We start from the raw sequence: 18,076 nt of genomic DNA, 5'->3' as shown, positions 1-18,076 counted from the left end.
CCAAATGAAACCCGTTAAACACATGTTCAATCAAATGTCCATTATCCGTAAAAGTTTTGTGTCTTGTTCTATCACAGTTTCTGAGATATTGTGGGAACTTTGTCTTTAAAAAAGAAGGCTACCTGAGATATTTGAGAAGTCTCACCGGAAGTAGAACTTTTTTTGTACCATGTGTAGATGACATTTTGTATTTCTATAGCTCAATTGTTACTTCAATGCTAAATAACCAAAATATTTTTAAAAAATCAAAATTGGGTGTACTTCCTGTGACGACCGGAAGTTACGACAAACAAAACAAAATAATTCAAACATATCTACATACTCAGGTCTATCATCCCACAAAGTTTGGTTGTTCAAGTCTTTACCATTTTTGAGATCTCGAGGTGACAAGCTTTTTCTTCGCGGGACAGGAAACGGACGACCGGAAATAAATTTTGAAAAAATTAAAAAATCGTTCCTAGACTTTATCATTTCCTATTATTTCTGAAAATTTCAAGAAAATCTATCTAGCCATCTCTGAGAAAAACGTGGGAAAAAATAAGAATAACTAGAGCAAAGCTCGTTGCAAAGCAACGAGTGGGTCTTCCGTTAATGTCGGAAGTAAAGCTGGAAGTTCCTGTAAGAAGCAGATCTCTTAAACCAACAACAAGAGTAACTAAAATAAAAAAAAAATGAAAATAATCGAATTATTCCTGGTACGACTTAACCAAAATCCGAGAATCTGAGTACGAATTAACAAAAACCTTTTCGAACAATTATTTTTGGTACGAGTTAATTTTACTTTGAACATTACGCTATTTTTTAAACCAAGGACGCGGAATCAATATTTCCGGAAAAATCAATTTTTAAACCCCGATATCTCTGTAATGCATCGTCCGATTTTAAAACGGCTTTCAGTTTAATACGCTCTACAAAACAAATATTCATTTTTGATTTGATCAGAAAATTCATTTTTTCGAAAAATTTGTTTCACTTCCGGTTTCGACCAGAAGTGACAGACTTTCATTTCCAGCCTTATTACAAAGGTAAATCGACCAAATCATAACCATTGAAAATTTCAAGCCTCTATCTTAAAACGTTTTTGAGAAACGCCGCGGACAAAATGACTTTTTGAAAATTTTAAAAAAGACGTTACGTCAAAACGGAAGTGACGTTGTCACGAAAACTTTGTCATCTTTGAGGGATAATAGTTTCACATTATCTCTGAAAGTTTCATTAAAATCGGTTGGAAACTTTTTGAGTTATAAAGCCGAGAAGAAGTCAGAAAAAAAAAGAAAAAGTATAATAATAACTAGAGCAAAGCTCGTTGCAAAGCAACGAGTGGGTCTTCCGTTAATGTCGGAAGTAAAACTGGTAGTTCCTGTAAGAAGCAGAGCTCTTAAACTAATAACAAGAGTAACTAAAATAAAAAGATGGAAAAAATCGAATTATTCCTGGTACGACTTAACAAAATCCGAATGATTTTAAGTACGACTTAACAAAAGCCTTTCTGATTTCAAGAACGACTTAACAAAAAAAATCCGAATGTGTTACAGTACGACTTAACAATTAATTTTTAGGTACAAGTTAATTTAACCAAGAACTTGATACTAATTTCTTAACCAAAAACGCGGAATCAAAATTTCCGGAAAAATCATTTTTTGAACTCGTATATCTCTGTAATGAACCGTCCGATTTTAAAACGGCTTTCAGTGTTAGATTCAGCTTAATAAGCTCTATAAAACACATATTCATTTTTGATTTGATCAGAAAATTTATTTTTTCGAAAAATTTGATTCCCTTCCAGTTTCGACCGGAAGTGACATATTTTCATTTCCAGCCTTGTTACAGAGGTAAATCGATTAAATCATAACCATTGAAAATTTCAAGCCTCTATCTAAAAGCGTTTTTGAGAAACGCCGCGGACAAAATGACTTTTTGAAAATTATAAAAATGACGTAACGTCAAAACGGAAAGGACGTTTTCAAAGAAACGTCATAAACTTTGAGGTATTATAGTTGCACACAACCTCATCAAAATCGGTTGTAAACTTTTTGAGTTATAAAGCCGAAAAGGAGTCAGAAAAAAAATAAAAAGAACTAGATTCGATCTCGTTGCGAGCAACGAGTGGGTCTTCCGTCCAATTTTTGAATAGATAAGATTAAACTTATCAATTCAAAGATAAAATCGTAGATCTAAGCGAAAAAAAGAGAAAAAAATTTTGCGGCACTCGAGGCTTGAACCCGGGTCGCCTGGGCCATGTCCACGACTAAAACGACTGAGCTACTCGTACTCCGCTTCAGAACTTTGACGCTTAATTTCTCGAGAATGCCTTGATCGATTTTAAAACTAATTACATATTCTTAATCAGTAAAAGGGTCACTATAAGGTGTACAAATTTCAAAGAAAAATATTAAAAAACGAGAAAGATGTCGTTAGACGCAGAATTCTAAGCGCAACTTAGATATTATGTTTAAAAATTATTCTGATGTCATTTAAACACGATTTAATTAAATTTAAATTTATTTAAAAATTCAAAATTCATCCAATCATTTCGAGAAAGATGTCGTTAGACGCAGAATTCTAAGCGCAACTTAGATATTATGTTTAAAAATTAGTCTGATGTCATTTAAACACGATTTAATTAAATTTAAAATTTTCATAAAATTAAAAATCATCCAATCAATTTGACAAAGATGTCATTAGACGCAGAATTGTAAGCACAACTTAGATATCATGTTTAAAAATTATTCTGATGTAATTTAAACACGATTTAATTAAATTTAATTTTTATTTTAATTTAAAATTCATCCAATCATTTCGAGAAAGATGTTATTAGACGCAGAATTTAAAGCGCAACTTTGATATTATGTTTTAAAATTAGTGTGAGGTCATTTTAACGCGATTTAAATGAGTTTTAAATTTTTGAAAAATTAAAAAATTCACCCAATCAATTCGAAAAAGATGTCATTAGACGCAGAATTGTAAGCGTAACCTGAATATTATATTTTGAAATTAGTCTAAGGTCATTTTAACACGAATTACTTAAATTTAAAATTTCAAAAAATTTAAAAACCATCCAATCAATTCAACAAAGATGTCATTAGACGCAGAATTGTAAGAGCAACTTAGTAATCATGTTTCAAAACTAGTCTGAGGTCATTTTAACGCGATTTAAATAAAATTAAAATTTTTGAAAATTTTTAAATTCAACCAATCAATTCGAGAAGGATGTCAATGGACGCAGAATTCTAAGCACAACTTAGATATCATGTTTTAAAATTAGTTTGAGGTCATTTTAACGCGATTTAAATGAGTTTAAATTTATTTAAAAATTTAAAATTCATTCGATCAATTTAAAAAAGATGTCTTTAGACGCAAAATTGTAAGCGTAACTTAAATATTTTGTTTTTAAATTAGTCTCAGCTCATTTTAACATGATTTAATTAAATTTAAAATTTTCAAAAAATTGAAAATTCATTCAATTCATTCGAGAAAGATGTCATTAGACGCAGAATTCTAAGCGCAACTTAGATATTATGTTTAAAAATTAGTCTGAGGTAATTTAAACACGATTTAATTAAATTTAAAATTTTCAAAAAATTTAAAAATCATCCAATCAATTCAACAAAGATGTCATTAGACGCAGAATTGTAAGCGCAACTTGGTAATCATGTTTCAAAACTAGTCTGGGGTCATTTTAATGCGATTTAAATAAAATTAAATTTTTTGAAAATTTTTAAATTCACCCAATCAATTCGAGAAGGATGTCATTAGACGCAGAATTCTAAGCACAACTTAGATATCATATTTAAAAATTAGTCTGAGGTCATTTTAACGCGATTTAAATGAGTTTAAATTTATTTAAAAATTTAAAATTCATTCGATCAATTCAAAAAAGATGTCTTTAGACGCAAAATTGTAAGCGTAACTTAAATATTTTGTTTTTAAATTAGTCTCAGCTCATTTTAACATGATTTAATTAAATTTAAAATTTTCAAAAAATTGAAAATTCATTCAATTCATTCGAGAAAGATGTCATTAGACGCAGAATTCTAAGCGCAACTTAGATATTATGTTTAAAAATTAGTCTGAGGTAATTTAAACACGATTTAATTAAATTTAAAATTTTCAAAAAATTTAAAAATCATCCAATCAATTCAACAAAGATGTCATTAGACGCAGAATTGTAAGCGCAACTTAGTAATCATGTTTCAAAACTAGTCTGGGGTCATTTTAATGCGATTTAAATAAAATTAAATTTTTTGAAAATTTTTAAATTCACCCAATCAATTCGAGAAGGATGTCATTAGACGCAGAATTCTAAGCACAACTTAGATATCATATTTTAAAATTAGTCTGAGGTCATTTTAACGCGATTTAAATGAGTTTAAATTTTTTTAAAAATTTAAAATTCATTTGATCAATTCAAAAAAGATGTCTTCAGACGCAAAATTGTAAGCGTAACTTAAATATTTTGTTTTTAAATTAGTCTCAGCTCATTTTAACATGATTTAATTAAATTTAAAATTTTCAAAAAATTGAAAATTCATTCAATTAATTCGAGAAAGATGTCATTAGACGCAGAATTCTAAGCGCAACTTAGATATTATGTTCAAAAATTAGTCTGAGGTAATTTAAACACGATTTAATTAAATTTAAAATTTTCAAAAAATTTAAAAATCATCCAATCAATTTAACAAAGATGTCATTAGACGCAGAATTGTAAGCGCAACTTAGTAATCATGTTTCAAAACTAGTCTGAGGTCATTTTAACGCGATTTAAATAAAATTAAAATTTTTGAAAATTTTTAAATTCACCCAATCAATTCGAGAAGGATGTCATTAGACGCATAATTCTAAGCACAACTTAGATATCATGTTTTAAAATTAGTCTGAGGTCATTTTAACGCGATTTAAATGAGTTTAAAATTTTTAAAAAATTTAAAATTCATTCGATCAATTCGAAAAAGATGTCATCAGACGCAGAATTGTAAGCGCAACCTAGATATCATGTTTAAAAATTAGTCTGAGATCATTTTAACACGATTTAATTAAATTTTAAATTTTTAAAAAAATTAAATTTCATCTTATTTATTCGAGAAAGACTTCATTGGACACACAGTTGTAAGCGGAACTTAGATATTATGTTTTAAAATTAGTCTGAGGTCATTTTATTACGATTTAATTAAATTTAAAATTTTCAAAAAAATTAAATTTCATCCCATCATTTTGAAAAACGATTTTATTAGACGCAGAATTAAAGTGCAACTTAGATAATATGTTTTAAAATTAGTCTGAGGTCATTATTACACATCCATTGAGTTTTAAAATTTAGCTTCCGTACTAGGAATTTCCGGACAATGATTTTCTTCGTAAGGCTAGATGTTCATGTCATCTATCATTTATGAAAATGTCAGCTTCCTTTCTTTTCTCGTTTTTGAGGAAATGTGTGGACAAGGAGTATTCGTCAAAAATGTGTCCTATATTTTGACCCCAGGTAGCTTCCGTACTCGGAGTTTCCGGACAATGATTTTCCTCGTGAGGCTAGATGTTCATGTTATCTATCATTCCTGAAAATTTCAGCTTCTTATCTTTGCTTGTTTTTGAGGAAATGCGTGGACAAGGAGAATTCGTAAAAAACGTGTTCTATATTTTGACCCCAGCTAGCTTCCGTACTCGGAATTTCCGGACAATGATTTTCCTCGTGAGGCTAGATGTTCATGTCATCTATCATTTATGAAAATGTCAGCTTCCTTTCTTTTCTCGTTTTTGAGGAAATGTGTGGACAAGGAGTATTCGTCAAAAATGTGTCCTATATTTTGACCCCAGGTAGCTTCCGTACTCGGAGTTTCCGGACAATGATTTTCCTCGTGAGGCTAGATGTTCATGTTATCTATCATTCCTGAAAATTTCGGCTTCCTATCTTTGCTCGTTTTTGAGGAAATGTGTGGACAAGGAGTATTCGTCAAAGATGTGTCCTATATTTTGACCCCAGCTAGCTTCCGTACTCGGAATTTCCGGACAATGATTTTCCTCGTGAGGCTAGATGTTCATGTTATCTATCATTCCTGAAAATTTCAGCTTCCTATCTTTGCTCGTGTTTGAGAAAATGTGTGGACAAGAACTTTTTAAAAAATGACAAAATGGCGGATAAGTCCGAACCGGAAGTGATTTTTATAAAATAAAAAAAAGCGTATCAAGTTTAGATGATAATAGATCGATGCTGATAATTTGACAAAAATCGGACCACCCATTTTCGAGAAATCTTCTGCACAAAAATTGTAAAGAAAAGAAAAAGAAAAAAAAAAGTGAAAAAGAAACATTACAATAATAGAAGGGTCTTCCGCTGAAGACGGAAGACCCTAATAATAATAATAATAGAAAGAAACAATAGAATAACAAGAGGGTCTTCCGTTGGAAACGGAAGACCCTAATAAAAAGAAACCGAAGAATAACAAGAGGGTCTTCCGTTGAAAACGGAAGACCCTAAAAAGAAACCGAAGAATAACAAGAGGGTCTTCCGTTGAAAACGGAAGACCCTATTAATAAGAAACATTACAATCACTATAAGGTCTTCCGTTGGAAACGGAAGACCTTAACTAGATTCGATCTCGTTGCGAGCAACGAGTGGGTCTTCCGTTCGATTTTTGAATACTTATCAATTCAAAGATAAAACCGTAGATCTAAGCGAAAAATAGTAAAAAAAAATTTGCGGCACTCCGGGCTTGAACCCGGGTCGCCTGGGCACTGTCCACGACTCTATCGACTGAGCTACTCAGACTCTCGCTTCAGAACTTTGACGCTTAATTTCTCGAGAATGCCTTAATCGATTTTAAAACAAATTACATATTCTGAATCAGTCAGAGAGTCACTATAAGGTGTTAAAATTACAAAGAAAAATATAAAAAAATAAAAAAGTCGAAAAATTCAATTTTTCAAATTTCCTTCCGGTGACGACCGGAAGTGACGGCGGACGTCTTGGTGAGTGTGTTGCACCAGCAAAACGGTAGATCTTTCATCCCTGAAAATTTCAGCCCTATATCTTTCCTCGTTTTTGAAAAACGTCGCAGACAAAATTCGCATTTAAAAATCGTTTATCGACGATAACTTCCGACCGGAGGTGAATTTTTAAAAATTGAAAAAAACAATAAACTTCAGATACAAACGCGTTAGTGTTGAAAATTTGAATGAAATCGATTGAGCCATCTCCGAGAAATCGTCTGCACAAAATCGGTAAGAAAAAAAAAATAATAACAACTAGATTCGATCTCGTTGCGAGCAACAAGTGGGTCTTCCGTCCAATTTTTGAATAGATCAGATTAAACTTATCAATTCAAAGATAAAATCGTAGATCTAAGCGAAAAAAAGAGAAAAAAATTTTGCGGCACTCGAGGCTTGAACCCGGGTCGCCTGGGCCATGTCCACGACTATAACGACTGAGCTACTCAGACTCTCGCTTCAGAACTTTGACGCTTAATTTCTCGAGAATGCCTTGATCGATTTTAAAACAAATTACATATTCTGAATCGGTAAAAGGGTCACTATCATCTAATCGGAAAAAATATATAAAAACAAAAAGTTGAAAATTTTCATTTTTTAATTTGCTTCCTGTGACGACCGGAAGTGACGACCAACATTCTCTTGACCGAGGTGCACGAGGATATTGCTAGATCTATCATCTCTGAAATTTTCAGTTCTCTATCTTTACTCGTTTTTGAGAAACATCGCCAACAAAATCGACTTTTAAAAATCGTAAAACGACGATAACTTCCGACCGGAAGTGAATTTTGAAAAATTGTTCCTGCGGTATAAAATTCATATGACTAGGCATCAGCCCTGAACATTTGAAGGAAATCGAACGAGTCATCTCTGAGAAATCGCCTGCACAAAATTTGTAAGACAAAAAAAGAATAATAATAATAACTAGATTCGATCTCGTTGCGAGCAACGAGTGGGTCTTCCGTTCGATTATTGAATAGATTAGATCAAAATTATCAATTCAAAGATAAAAACGTAAATCTAAGCGAAAAATAGTTAAAAAAAAAATTGCGGCACTCGAGGCTTGAACCCGGGTCGCCTTGGCCATGTCCACGACTCTATCGACTGAGCTACTCGGACTCTCGCTTCAGAACTTTGACGCTTAATTTCTCGAGAATGTCTTGATCGATTTTAAAACTAATTGCATATTCTGAATCAGTAAAAGGGTCACTATAAGGTTTCAAAGAAATATATTAAAAAATAAAAAAGTCGAAAAATTCAATTTTTGAAATTTCTTTCCGGTGACGACCGGAAGTGACGGCGGACATTCTCTATACCGAGGTGCACCAGAAAAACGGTAGTTCTATCATCTCTGAAAATTTCAGTTCTCTATCTTTACTCGTTTTTGTGAAACCCGACCGACAAAATTGGCTTTTAAAAATCGTAAAACGACGATAACTTCCGACCGGAAGTAAATTTTTAAAAATTATCGCGGCGGTACAAACTTCAGAAGACGTGGCATCATCCCTGAAAATTTGACCCAAATCGAGCGGGCCATTTTCGAGAAATCGCCTGCACAAAATTTGTAAGAAAAAAAAAAGAATAATAAGAAAAGTGAAAAAGAAACAATAGAATAATAGAAGGGTCTTCCGCTGAAGACGGAAGACCCTAATAATAAGAAAAGTGAAAAAGAAACATTACAATAATAGAAGGGTCTTCCGCTGAAGACGGAAGACCCTAACTAGATTCGATCTCGTTGCGAGCAACGAGTGGGTCTTCCGTCCGATTTTTGAATAGATTAGATCAAACTTATCAATTCAAAGATAAACCGTTGATCTAAGCGAAAAATAGTAAAATAAAAATTGCGGCACTCGGGGCTTGAACCCGGGTCGCCTTGGCCATGTCCACGACTCTATCGACTGAGTTACTCGGACTCTCGCTTCAGAACTTTGACGCTTAATTTCTCGAGAATGCCTTGATGGATTTAGGTGTTAAAATTACAAAGAAAAATATAAAAAAATAAAAAAGTCGAAAAATTCAATTTTTCAAATTTCCTTCCGGTGACGACCGGAAGTGACGGCGGACGTCTTGGTGATTGTGTTGCACCAGAAAAACGGTAGATCTATCTTCTCTGAAAATTTCAGCCCTATATCTTTTCTCGTTTTTGAGAAACGTCGCCGACAAAATTGACTTTTTAAAATCGTAAACGGACGATAACTTCCGACTGGAAGTGTATTTTCAGAAATGGATAAAAAACAATAAACTTCAGATAAAAACACGTTAATCTTGAAAATTTGAATGAAATCTATCCAGCCATTTCTGAGAAATCGTCTGCACAAAATCGGTAAGAAAAAAAAAGAATAACTAGATTCGATCTCGTTGCGAGCAACGAGTGGGTCTTCCGTCTGATTTTTGAATAGATTAGATAAAACTTATCAATTCAAAGATAAAATCGTAGATCTAAGCGAAAAATAGAGAAAAAAAATTTGCGGCACTCGGGGCTTGAACCCGGGTCGCCTTGGCCATGTCTACGACTATATCGACTGAGCTACTCGGACTCTCGCTTCAGGACTTTGACGCTTAATTTCGCGAGAATGCCTCAATCGATTTGAAAACAAAATACATATTCTGAATCAGTGAAAGGGTCACTATCAGGTGTAAAAATTTCAAAGAAAAATATTAAAAAATAAAAAAGTCGAACAATTCAATTTTTCAAAATTTCTTCCGGTGACGACAGGAAGTGACGGCGGACATTCTCTATACCGAGGTGCACCAGGAAATCGATAGATCTATCTTCTCTGAAATTCTCAGCTCTCTATCTTTGCTCGTTTTTGAAAAACCTGAGAGACAAAATTGACTTTTTAAAATCGTAAACGGACGATTACTTCCGACCGGAAGTAAAATTTTCAAAATCTATTTCAGCGGTATAAATTTCAGATAACGAGGCTTTAGTCCTGAAAATTTGAGAGAAATCGATCGTCCCATCTCTGAGAAATCGCCTGCACAAAATTTGTAAGACAAAAAAAGAATAACTAGAGCAAAGCTCGTTGCAAAGCAACGAGTGGGTCTTCCGTTAATGTCAAGAGTAAAGCTTGATGTTCCTGCAAGAAGCAGAGGGTTTAAATCAATAAAAAGAGTAACTTAAGTAAGTAAATGATTTATTATAGTGACATGTGTTTTATAAACAAATAAAGATACATGTATATGATATAATACCTTAATGAATAAACACCCGGCCCATCGGACCTATATGTCACTTTATAAACATGAATATACAAAAAATAAGTTTACGCATTGTTATTTTTAGACCATGTGTCCCCTGCATGCAAACCAATTTTAGCAAATTTAAAAATCCACTGAAAAATTAAATCTCATATATGAGCACTATCTGCCTCACATTTCCTCGACCAAAAAAACTATCCCCTGCCACCTTCAAGAAAATGTCAAATTTTTACTAGGCTTGAAGTTGAACAATATGGGAACAGAAAAGATATCCAATGTGTATAAAATGAGAAACTGGCTGAATTTTTATGATTGCTCAACCCTGTGATGAGATCTAGGGGCCAAAATGTAACAGGGGATGGTCCTTAGAAAAAGTGCAACTTTCTTGCGTTTTGGGTTTGTTCTTATTTTAAAACCCTTTATAGGCATATTAATCTTATTGATATAAGATGCAGAGTTGAATTTGGATTAACTGAATAATATTGTACCATTTTCTTTCAATTTTCTTGAAATTAATTGATAGCCATGCAGTTTTATGAAGTTTTAAACCCTTAGTTTTGATAAGAAATTGCTAAATATTGTTCTTTCTCAAGCTAAAACAGACAAAAAGTAGATTTTATGGCTAAATATATATTTTACATGTGCTACATGTAAAATGCATGTAATTACATGTAATTCTAAATAGTTAATATCTGCATTTTAAGTCATTATAAACAATTTTAAAATGTCTGATTGTCAAAAAAGCACCCCCCCCCTTCAATTTTCGTCACCGAAAACCAAAAAATAGCCTTTATTTTACATTTCTCTTGATAAAAGCTCATAGGTACATATGTCTGGTTTCTTCTTTATTGAAAATATATCAAGAAAAATTGAATTTGTGTGCATTTTTTTAACCATTTGTCATTTGCATGTATTCCCATCTCATGATGGGGGGTGTGGTCATGATGTTCAAATTTGGTATTTCTTTGTATGTAAAACATGTATTTCAATCTTTTTAACAAATAAATCTAGATCTTTCACTATTGGTTAAAGAATAAACAGAGAAATTAGGTTTCATCATCATCCGTTCAGCATATTTGGGAAATGACTCCTCGTGTAAGATGCCTGATTTTAAAAGAAAAAATGTCTTTTGGATTGAAAGAAGTCATGATAATTTAGCGTCTTATTTTGACTGTTATATTGAAAATCGTGAAATTAAATGATTATTTTGAATAAGATCAAAAACTTAGTATTATCCTTTAGAATCGTTGTCAGTGCAATAAAATCGGGTAGTACATCACTGCAACATTGGTGCATTATCACGTGACAACTAAAGATAGCTTAAATATATTCCTTAACATAAAATGAGATAGAACAACACTACCCCGTGATTTCTAAAATAAAATAAACATACCAAGTGAAGGCAAAACATCTCAGTTTAATCAAAACCGCTGCTAGAATCCTATGTTTTTCCTTATTAAAAAGTTTTTCATCCGGTTCTCGTAAAACCTTCCCAATTTTTATAAAGTTTGCACGGAAAACGGCAAATTGCATCAAAACAACACACATCATGGGATTCTAGCAGCACTTTTCAATTAAAGCATTTATCAAACTAACGATACGTATAAAATTTCAAGTTCAATATATACGGGGTAGTGTTGTTCTACTCGGATTTTTATATCGAAAACAACGACAGAGGAAAGCCTGGCCGAGAAATAAAAGCAAATTTACATACCTGTTAGCGAATGATTGATAAAACTAACATCTCCCCCAGTATTCTTATGTTTAACTCTCAATAAATCACACCACAATACTTTATTAGAGTTTTTAGATTAGTTATATTTTGAATATGTTTACAATGCTTTCCGATCAAACTCACACGATATTCAACTTTTAGTCATGACGTCATCAATGTGTAAATCTACGTAATACAAACTAATTTCTGGAAAAAAATTGTCTTCACTATTTTTTATTTGTTTTTGGTCTACGTTTCGTTGCTTAGATATTTGAATATGTACATAATAACTAAGATTTGTGATGTCAAGGAATTACATGTAACTCAGATTCCATATGCTTCCTTAACACCCCCGCAAAAATAACAACAAATTTTATATATTAAATAATTCTCAATTATCTCCCCTTTAAAGAGGGCGTGGCCCTTCATTTGAACAAACTTGAATCCCCTTCACCTTGTGGTGCTTAGTGCCAAATTTGGTTGAAATCTGCCCAGTGGTTCTTGGGAAGAAGATGAAAATATGAAAAGTTTACAACAACGACAACGACAATTTGTGATCAGAAAAGCTCACTTGAGCCTTTGGCTCAGGTGAGCTAAAAACAAAATAAAGGAAACATAATTGCATACTTTTATTGAAAAACAAATTTTCATAGCTAACAACTGTAAATTACTTTAAACAGCCATAATTTTGTTTGTTATAATTTCTTATCAAACACAAACCACAACAAGGCATGATGCTTTCTTAAAGTTCCATTACAGTAACTGTTCATGAATTATCCGATTTAATTTGAATTACTGGTAAATAGTCTGTAGAACACATTAAGGAATATGCATGTGAGTAGAGGTGACAGGTTAACCTCAAGAGCTGAAAAGAATCAACAGGTAAAAACCATGTGGCCACCAATAGCTGAAATTAAAAAACACAATAAGCTGTGTTAATACATGTACCGGTACTAATAATAGCAGTGTTTACATTAACATATGCATAGTATTTCTGAAGAAAAAAATACACTGACCATGCAGTGTAATTAGTATGACATTACACCGATACATGACATTAGATGGCACAGGACAGTTTTTTTTATACATTTCATTGTAGCCTGGGGACGTGTGTCTTCGAAACCCTGTAACTAGAATTTCCTCAGTTCCCATTCAGCTCAAATACCTTTAATTCACTCTTTATAAGGCCAATCACCAATTTCTGAAGAAAATTACTAGTCAAAACCTGTAAAATTTTCTACATACTGGTTTTATGAGATTTTGACCCTTTCCTATTTTGCTAATTTTTCATGATTTTTCAGCTTTTTAGACCTCCCCCAGCCAATTCCCTGCAAAGGGTTGACCTTCCGTACCATGTGCATGTTGCACCATCACATGTCAGAAACTTACCGGTGTATAGTTTATAATGTCCCATCCATCTACTTTTCGTGTTATTTACCCTCCCGTCTGTAACTTGCATTTTCACTGTCTAAAGTCAACACAACAGTCATAGCCGCAGGTTTCGCATTTTACTTCTGAATCTCATGTACCTTACATATGGGGCCTACATATTGAATATCAATTTCAACAAGAGACATCCCTCTAACTAATGATAATCATTAAAAATCATTTCATGAATTTAAGCAACACTCATAATTTTAAGCCTTCAAGTAGAGCAACTCTTAATTTTACAAAAATATTGACAGGTACTTTATCCGAAACTGTCCCCTGATACCTTTAACTTACACTAACATTCTCTGAAAAGTCATCTTGTCTTAAACTTACAACGCTTATGCTATTTAGAGAAAAAGTATACCTCATTTTGCCAATTCCATTAAGGATTAAGAAAAATATGGCCATTTAAGTGAACCACTTTCCTCTATTTAACACAGATTCATAGGGCTCTCCATAAATAAAGCATCTTTACCTAATCTTATAAAGGTCAACTGTTGTTCAACCTCCCTAAATAAGAAACCTTATTCAAAACTACATACATATACCTGATATTATCATGACAAAAGCATCACATCACTTAGAAATACCCTTACATGTATACCCTCCCCCTATTTTTTTTATTTTCCTAAGAAGCATTAGTTTGAACACTTTAACCTAATATTATGAAACTTGTGGCAATTCCCTTGAGTCATTTCTTCCATATATTTGAAAACAACCATCACTGATTTTGAAAATTGATCTTTTCTTGATAAATGGATGAAATGTAACATTTTTTTCACAAAAAGACATGCCGCCATACATGTGATTTCTTATTTTCATGAAACAGTAAGCTTAATATAATCATATTTAGTGAATATCTTATTTATTCTGGTTTCTAGTCTCCTTTTAACTTTGCTAAAATAGTTAGACCTACAAGTGTGATGTCTGCTCTTAATTAAAATGAAATTCAAACACAACCGGGTACCTGGGGACGGATGAGAATTCCATGATAAATGTTCAAATTTTAAATGTTTTCCTACATTTTTTATGCATATATACAATAAAAGGGTAAAAATATGTTGTTTCTTGATCATTTCGAGAGTAATTATTATAGCAGATGTTATTTCAAGGTCAAATGTACATTTACATATCCAACATGTAATGGTAATGGAGACAATTGGAAAGAGGGGGTGGCTTTTTGAATTCTGTAAATACAGGAGGTATATCTAAAATATCACTTTTGGATAGGAAGGAGCAAAAACTTGAGTTTTTTGACATATTGTATACTTTGATAACTGCATTTGTCTACATGTGAATTTTATTTGAAAGAAACATATGCTGTTTTAAAAAAATTGAGTTATATAAGTCAGGTTGCTTAATGTTATTTCATGAAATCAGACAGCAAAATTGCTGCAAATTTATAATTTAAATAATTCAATTGATTAAAACTCTTTTACAGTATTAATTCTTATCTCGGTAATTAACTTAAGCCTATTAATTGTCATCAGGATAGGAAATACCTACTTTCTAAGCCAATTTAGTCTAGTGGTGGTCACTCTACACAATTTAAAGGGAGTTATTTCCCTTGTAAAATCCGGTTTCGACCGAAAGTGACGTATTTTTATCATATAGCCTTATTACAGAGGAAAATCGACCAAGCATAACCATTGAAAATTTCAAGCCTCTATCTTAAAGCGTGTTTGAGAAAAGTCCCGAACAAAATGACTTTTTTAAAATTTTAAAAATGACGTAACGTTAAAACGTAAGTGACGTTGTATTTTAAACTTTAACATCTTTGAGGGACAATAACTTGCTAAAATCTCTGGAAGTTTCATTGAAATCGGTTGAAAACTTTTTGAGCTATGAAGCAAAAAAGGAGTCAGAAAAAAAAGAAAAAGTATAATAATAATAAAAAGAAACCGAAGAAAAACAAAAGGGTCTTCCGTTCCGGAAACGGAAGACCCGAAAAAGGAACTGAAGAAAAACAAAAGGGTCTTCCGTTGGAAAACGGAAGACCCTAATAAGAAAAGTAAAAAAGAAACAATAGAATAATAGAAGGGTCTTCCGCTGAAGACGGAAGACCCTAATAAGAAAAGTGAAAAAGAAACAATAGAATAATAGAAGGGTCTTCCGCTGAAGACGGAAGACCCTAATAAGAAACATTACAATCACTATAAGGTCTTCCGTTGGAAACGGAAGACCTTAATTATTAATGTATTGGACTATATATTACAAAATTGATTCGTGGTGTTATTACAGACAAAGATACTGGAAAGTGTCATTATATGTTCATGGAGTATTTTCAACGTGGGAACAGGTCTTGCATTGTAGATAAAAAGGATTTAAATATCCTTTTATTAACCGGGTTTTCCAACGGAAAAATCCGGTTATTAAAATGGTGAAAATGGCGGGCGGGCGGCTGCCTAAAGGGTACCCTCATTGTACGGATAACTCCTCCTACAGTTTTCAAGATAGGACGTTGTTCTTTTGCAGATCAATTGTACATATATCAGAGGTGTGCATATTGCAAGGATTTTGATTTCCGATAATTTATCGAAAAAATACCAGGTTTTGAACTTAGTCATTTTTTGGCAAAATTTTGCATATAGGGTACCCTCATTGTACGGATAACTCCTCCTACAGTTTTTAAGATAGGAGGTTGTTCTTTTGCAGATCAATTGTACATATATCAGAGGTGTGCATATTGCTAGGATTTTGATTTCTGATAATTTATGAAAAAAATACCAGCTTTTGAACTTAGTCATTTTTTGGCAAAATATTGCATATAGGGTACCCTCATTGTACGGATAACTCCTCCTACAGTTCTCAAGATAGGACGTTGTTCTTTTGCAGATCAATTGTACATATATCAGAGGTGTGCATATTGCTAGGATTTTGATTTCTGATAATTTATGAAAAAAATACCAGCTTTTGAATTTAGTCATTTTTTGGCAAAATATTGCATATAGGGTACCCTCATTGTACGGATAACTCCTCCTACAGATTTTAAGATAGGAAGTTGTTCTTTTGCAGATCAATTGTTCATATATCAGAGGTGTGCATATTGCTAGGATTTTGATTTCTGATAATTTATGAAAAAAAATACCAGCTTTTGAACTTAGTCATTTTTTTGCAAAATTTTGCATATAGGGTACCCTCATTGTACGGATAACTCCTCCTACAGTTCTCAAGATAGGAAGTTGTTCTTTTGCAGATCAATTGTACATATATCAGAGGTGTGCATATTGCTAGGATTTTGATTTCTGATAATTTATGAAAAAAATACCAGCTTTTGAACAAAGTCATTTTTTGGCAAAATATTGCATATAGGGTACCCTCATTGTACGGATAACTCCTCCTACAGTTCTCAAGATAAGAAGCTGTTCTTTTGCAGATCAATTGTACATATATCAGAGGTGTGCATATTGCTAGGATTTTGATTTCTGATAATTTATGAAAAAAATACCAGATTTTGAACTTAGTCATTTTTTGGCAAAATGTTGCATATAGGGTACTTCATTTCACTGGATACGTGTTGATAGGATTATGGATACAGTTCACATAAAAGAAAACCCGGTTTGCTGTCACATTGACAGCTTTTCTCTTGTATCATACCTTTAATAACACCTGACATTGTTCATGTAAAATATGCATATACATGTACACTGCATGAGGTAAAATTAAATATTTGGTTTCATGGTCTGTGAAATAGCAACCTTTGAAAAAATCAATATTGAATATCACTTGCGAGACCCATTTACGTCATCTTTTGTACACGGAATGAAATTAAAAATTTCTTCTTGTCACCGTTATAAATAATATCCTTACAATGTACGATTTTTCGTGGGCTTTTCTCCCTGTGTCCCATCAGAGCTTTGCCTTGGACTAGCCTCAACGCACTCGCCCTACCGATTTAAAATCAACTCCCAAAAACCGTTAACAAGAATGATTCTTGAGTTTAAAGACTTTAATATTCATAGGTTTCACTTTCGGTTTGCCTGAGTAACTGCATAGGAGAGTTGATTTAAAATCAACTCCCAAAAACCGTTAACAAGAATGATTCTTGAGTTTAAAGACTTTAATATTAATTAACTAATGTTATCAGCGGTGTTAGTTTGTGCTTAGGTCCAAACACTGTTTCACTTTCGGTTTGCCTGAGTAACTGCATAGGAGAGTTGATTTAAAATCAACTCCCAAAAACCGTTAACAAGAATGATTCTTGAGTTTAAAGACTTTAATATTAATTAACTAATGTTATCAGCGGTGTTAGTTTGTGCTTAGGTCCAAACACTGTTTCACTTTCGGTTTGCCTGAGTAACTGCATAGGAGAGTTGATTTAAAATCAACTCCCAAAAACCGTTAACAAGAATGATTCTTGAGTTTAAAGACTTTAATATTCATAGGTGTAAAGACGTTGTCATCGAGAAATTAATTGTTGGGGTATCATTTGGGTGCATCGGATTTCATTTAGGTTTAAAGGGAAAGGTCAGGCAAAAGTAAAGAAGAGTTGAATTATTTATATTTATCCTAAAAATAATGTCAACCACTAAATTTCTCTTAACATGATCATAATTCAGCAACAATCACTGATTGAATATCAAAGTTTGACAAAGTCATGTGAGCTGCCATTTTGATGCTCTCTACTGTTTAGAGTTAAATATGTTGTGGCTTATCATCGGGTTTTATCGCAGCATCCCGATAACTTCCAAATGTTCTGTGATGTCAGCATACCCCAATCTCAGTTCTTAACAGTTCACATTTGTATTC

This window comes from Magallana gigas, chromosome 6 (genome assembly GCF_963853765.1).
Source record: "Magallana gigas chromosome 6, xbMagGiga1.1, whole genome shotgun sequence".
In the NCBI taxonomy this organism is placed as follows: domain Eukaryota; kingdom Metazoa; phylum Mollusca; class Bivalvia; order Ostreida; family Ostreidae; genus Magallana; species Magallana gigas.
The sequence above is the reverse complement of the archived record's forward strand: the minus strand, read 5'-3'. Positions refer to the sequence as shown.